Source organism: Mytilus californianus, unplaced genomic scaffold (genome assembly GCF_021869535.1).
Source record: "Mytilus californianus isolate M0D057914Y unplaced genomic scaffold, xbMytCali1.0.p SCAF_7, whole genome shotgun sequence".
Lineage (NCBI taxonomy): Eukaryota > Metazoa > Mollusca > Bivalvia > Mytilida > Mytilidae > Mytilus > Mytilus californianus.
This window is the reverse complement of record NW_026262723.1, coordinates 52,370,108-52,376,149: the sequence shown is the minus strand read 5'-3', so window position 1 is coordinate 52,376,149 and position 6,042 is coordinate 52,370,108.

The window sequence follows — 6,042 nt, the reverse complement described above, 5'->3', positions numbered from 1 at the left end:
AGATATTGATTTGCTGATCATTTTGTAGATCTTTTCCTGCTGATCATTTTTGCTATGAAAAGTTTCTCTTTATCTATTATAGTTTTCAAAATTAAAAGGAAAACACAAAAATTGGAGCAATAACTCCTTTAAAGAGTCGACCAACGAGTTTGGTCTTGTCGTCTTATGTTAAATTATTGTCTTGCCTTGGGTCAGGTGAGCTAAAATAAAGAGTTGTGGTTTAATTGCCAGTGAGACAACTATACACCAACTGTTGTGGTTTAATTGCCAGTGAGACAACTATAGTAGACTATACACCAACTACCAAATGACGTTGATGTGAGGTACTATTGGTCATCATACAATCTCAACAATTACTCTATAGCAAGCTATAAAAGGCAACGGAATGAACTAATGTTTAAAACAAATAAAATGAGAAAACCTATGCTTGATTTAGGCTAAAACAATAAACTAAAAAATAATTATGACAGACAGCAACCAACGACTACCACTAAATCACAAGCTCCCGACTTCGGACAGTCACTTAAAGAATGTGTGGGGTGGGGGAGGGGGTAATGATAAACGGTTTACAAGAGCTCAACCTTACAAGTCTTGAACAATACTGTAAATGTTCAAGATGAGAAACATTGTACAATTCAATCGCAGAAAATAAAAGAGAATAACGCTGGACTGGCGATGTCGTAACTTTTATGATAATCATAAGACCATAATAAGTCATGTCGAGGGGTCTTAAGTTAACGATAAAATATATGACATATCGTAACTTGGGACACTTTCCAAAACATATCTTACAACTATGACATGTATTTAGACCATCGTAAGACATGTTTTAGTCATAAGATACTGCGAAAACCAGGCCCCTTGATTATATCAGGTCATCTCAGTCCACAGACCGTTTCAGAGAGCCTTTAGAAAAACTTACAAAAAAAGAAAAAGTGGGTACTTTTGAAACAATTAGCCAAAAAATCTCTTGAATACTTACCCATTTTTATTTTTTTAATTAACCATAAAGAACATTAGTATTAACAATACAATATACATTATATCCCTGTTAGTCCGGATTTCCGTATACATAAGATTCAAATTATGTCTTATTCTTTAATATTTCCATTTCAATTCCTTTACATTTTCCCGTTGCCAAAGCAACATATTTCAAAAACATCATCACTGATAAAAATGTTTTATACGATTGGTAACGGTACCTTTACTTTGTATTTGAAACGAAAAATAATTTCCTAGTCACACTTTGGCTCTAGGTGGCCTTCAAAATATGTTTATTTTTGTTTATTTTTGGTACGCTCTTTGGACTCGTAAATAAGGAAACATTTTCTCTTATATACAAGACGTAAGGACATGATTAAAAAGAAAATTTGTCTCTTTAGCATATTCCCTATGACACAGCAAATCACTCTACTACATTTTAAACTGAATCTATTTTTTTGCACATGGAGACAAGGTTTGTACAGTATGAAGCGCAATGTTTATTGACAATGACTTTTAAGAAGTAGTCGGTCACGTCTAAATTGGTAATGCGTGAATTTAGTATTTAAAAAAAACTTATAGCACTAAGTCCAAACATTTTCACTTGGTTAATTTATTATGCTTTGTTTAAGTGTAACGAACAGTAGTTCATATGAAAATGTATTGAACATTCAAGGTTTACATTTCATAAAGAGATACCGCGGTGTTTTATTGTATTTGTCTATTAAATATAGGAAACTATTTTATCGATCTTGGTTATTTGTTACATGAGCAAATACATTGCTTGGCGCTATCGTCCGTTCTCGCCATATCTAGGTTTCTGACATCATTTTGTCATTGTGTATTTAGTCGTTTCTTATGATTGTCAGTATGTTGTCCGAAGACCTGGTGCGAAAGCACAGGCCGAACCCTTTCTACCAGTAACGCAAACGCAACCGGGTATCATTCCATGAGACAAAATATGAAGGGAACACCCGTTTATTTATAAAAACCCGTTTAAGTTGCACTAAACGACGCTATTGAAGTGTCTATATATAGAGATGGCTCGACTTGGCGTCTTCAAAGACGGTCCGCGTTGTTTTTTGTCGACGATAATTTTATCATTTGAAGGTCCAAACTCTCTCTTTGTACTTTATCTGAGTTTTTCTTGTTCTTCTTCTTTAGATACAGAAAACCATCAACGTTTTGAGGATTACTTTCCGGCGCATGCCTGTATGAAGTTGCTTTAAGTAAATTACAATTTTTCTTTTATTAATAAAATTTTACAATTTTTTTTTAACTTTTAATTTTTACATTTTTTATATATTTTTTTTCATATTGAGATAAAAACAATAGGCACATTTAGTTTAGGTGAGAGAATGTTTTAAGGAGGACTTCGTTGGTGAGAGCATCCTTAAAGTTGTCTGTCGAGGTTTGGTTTGAGATATCAGGTGGTAGTTTATTCCAATCTTTGATTGTTTGGCTGAAGAATGAAAATTTAAAGCTGTCTTTGTTTCATTGAAGTTGTCTGTATGTTTGTTGATGGGTAGATCTTGTTTTAGACTGGCTTTTTTATGAGTATATCTTGCGATGGTACTGCAATTTCATTGTTTATGTTCGTTAATTAGATTTTAGTTTGGGTCAACTAAATTTATACGATATATTTGGTTTCTGACAGTTTGATTTAGAAGAAACACCGACATAGCTAGATAATACTATTAATTATCTTATTACTACCACATTTTATATTTATTAGTATTGTAATTTTCATTGTTATTGATAAATGTTATATGAGTATTATAAACCAAATCTTGAATTATATCCTAATTTTATCCTATTTTTGGGAAATTTCAAAAATTCAAATGTGACGTCACCCTTTTTTTTAGCGTTGATCTCTTTGGCTAACTCGGCTGTGAATTTTTATGTGCTGGTTTATGTTGTTTTATGTATCCGTTTTTATTCTGTAGTTAGTCACCACTTCGGTGTTATCATGTATATCTATTATATAGCCATTTTTATAAATTTACTGTTTGCAAAAGTATGAATTATTCTAAATACTAAGGATTTTCTTATCCCAGACATATAACCTTAGCTGTATTTGGCACAACTTTTTGGAACTTTTGGTCCTCAATGCTCTTCAACTTTGTACTTGTTTTGGCTTTCGTACGTTTTTGATTTGAGCGTCGCTGGTTAGTCTTGTGTGGACGAAACGCGCGTAATGCGTATTAAATTTTAAACCTGGTACCTTTTGTTAGCTATTATTCGTATGTTTCTCTGTCCTATATGTTCTCCCATTTATTTGTATTGTAGTCCTGTCATGTAATGTTGTCATTTTAATGTTATATTTAACATTGCCATAAAAGCGGGAGGTTTGGCTAGCCACAAAACCAGGTTCAACCCACCATTTTTTTTCTTAAAATGTCCTGTACCAAGTCAGGAAAATGGCCATTGTTATATTATAGTTCGTTTCTGTGTGTGTTACATTTTAATGTTGTGTTTCTGTTGTGTCGTAGTTCTCCTCTTATATTTGATGTGTTTCCCTCAGTTTTAGTTTGTAACCCGGATTTGTTTTTTTCTCAATCGATTTATGAATTTCGAACAGCGGTATACTACTGTTGTCTTTATTTATGACTTTGTGGAACATATGACTTGTTCCAGTCTGTACATATTTTCTGAGGTGTGTGGATCCCAAACTGCAGCAATATTCTAATTTTAGTCTTACTATAGTTTGACTTACTATAGTTTCCTTTACTAGTTTTGAGTTAATTTTTAGATTTCGTCTGATGAATGATAAAGATTGATTTGCTTTTGCTGCTGATTGTTGTATATGTTTGTTCCATTTAAGATCTGAAGAGAGTATAATGCCTAGATATTTTGCTGATTGGACTTGTTCTAGGATATGGCCATGCATGTTGTAATAGAAATTTATTTGTTTTTTCTTTGTTGAGACTCTAAGGATGTTACATTTGTCTGGTTGGAATGACATGAGTCAGTCTTTCTCCCATTTTATAGCTGCTTCGATGTCTTCTTGAAGCTTAATGCAATCGTTTTGGCAGGTTATAGGCCGATAGATAACGCTTAGTCTGCAAAGAGTCTTATTTGGCTGTGTTTGAGGTAGTCAGGTAAGTCGTTAATATAAATGAGAAAGAGTATTCATTGGTCCTAATACAGTGCCCTGTGGAACGCCTGATGTTACTGGAATTATTTCAGATGTTGTGTTTTGGAGAAGGACTGTTTGAGTTCTGTTGGAGAGGAATGATTTAATCCAAATGAGTTGCCTGATCTGAAATGCCGTAGTGTTTTAATTTGTAAAGTAAGCGTTTGTGTGGCACTTTGTCAAATGCTTTGGCAAAATCCATGATTACTAGATCAGTTTGTATGTTTTTATCGTTGTTCTGAGCTAGCTGGTGTACAAGATCTATTACTTGTGATTCACATGATCTTTTTGCTCTGAATCCGTGTTGTAGTTCATATAGTATTCTATTTGTTTTAGGATGTTTCAGTATGTTACTAGCTAGTATTTGTTCAAGTAATTTACATGAGATGCAGGTAAGTGTTATTGGTCTGTAATTTCCAGGATGATGTTTGTCTCCATTTTTTAATACTGGTGTAACGTTAGCATGGTTATAATAATATTTATTCTGTCAGAAGTCCATTACTAGGAATGGAATTCTGGTTCTTTCCATATTTCTTTATATAATCACTGTGTGGCATCTTCGACTGTAGAAACATACATAAAGTACCTTTACATAGTCGAAATTGACAACAATATAGATCAAAGTGTCAATGTGTGATATGAAATGTGCAGAGTAATGTTATACTATCATGCAAATATGTTTAATTTAATATTTGCCTCAGCAAAGGAATGAAGGGCGTTGTGAGGTTAACGCCAATGAAATAACGACCCAGCAACACAGGTAAAGTTCCAAGTAATAAATTGTTTACGTTGTGACAATCTCAATATATATTCGACAATTTTGCCTGCTGGATTAGTAGCCGCTTTATTGTTTAAACATTGGTCGACTTTAATCTATACCCGTGTACTTATTAGCATAGAAGTTATCAAACTTATAGCATGATAGTACAATTGTGAACTTTTCTGTCAGTTAATGACGCTTTGATAAAAGTAAGTGTGATCAAAATACTAATACTATATGACAACAGTCTGTTAATTAAATTTGCGCGCATTACCACTATATTTGCGTGCAGCTTTCTATTATAAATGCGTGCATTCATTTTAGAGGTAAATACAGTTAAATTATACTTTTAAGTCATTCATTTATTTATTTACGAGTACCCCTTTCTTTAGTCTAAGTCCCCTGCTCACCAACGAGCAGGTGGAAGTGGGGTTTTGAGCATGATAAGTCCGCTTTATTGTGCACAAGCACTAAGTCCTGGAAATATGAAATCTAAAAAAGTAAAAACATAGCAAATCTGAAGAGTAAAATTACTTATTTTACATGTTGATACGTGATGATATATGGGCACCACTCTTTAAGAAAAAAATTAATTCGGTCAACTTCTCCAATCTGATATTTTCGGAATTGCTCCATCAGATACTCTGTATTCTCTTCAAGTAACACTTCTACGTACATCTGCTGGTGTATCAAGCCCTTGTATCAAGCCCTCTGTTGTTGTTTGAATTTCTAAAATAGTGTCAAGAAACACAAAAATACATGGACGTGCTGAATTAAATTAATCCCTCTAGTGAGCATGGAATGATTTTGGGCCGTTTGTAGAACGCCTGCATCCTGCTTGCGGTAAGGAAGAATTGTATTTATATTTACTTGTGTAACCTGTCAAATGAATGCGCTCAAATGTGAAAAAGGTTTATCCTCAAATGCTCGCAATGTAATGCGCCCGTCATTTGGATTTTCTAGTTTCACAACGATTTCTTGATCCAAACTAAATGTGTGTAATGTGTTTTAAACTGAAGAAGATACTTGTCTTTGAAATTAAAATTATCCAACATAAAAGGGGGAAACCTCTAAAAACTTAAACAACCAACTTTATATTCAATATTAGTTTCTTACAAATGTATACTGTTTCTATTCAACAAAAAGATTTTTTGCATATAAATGA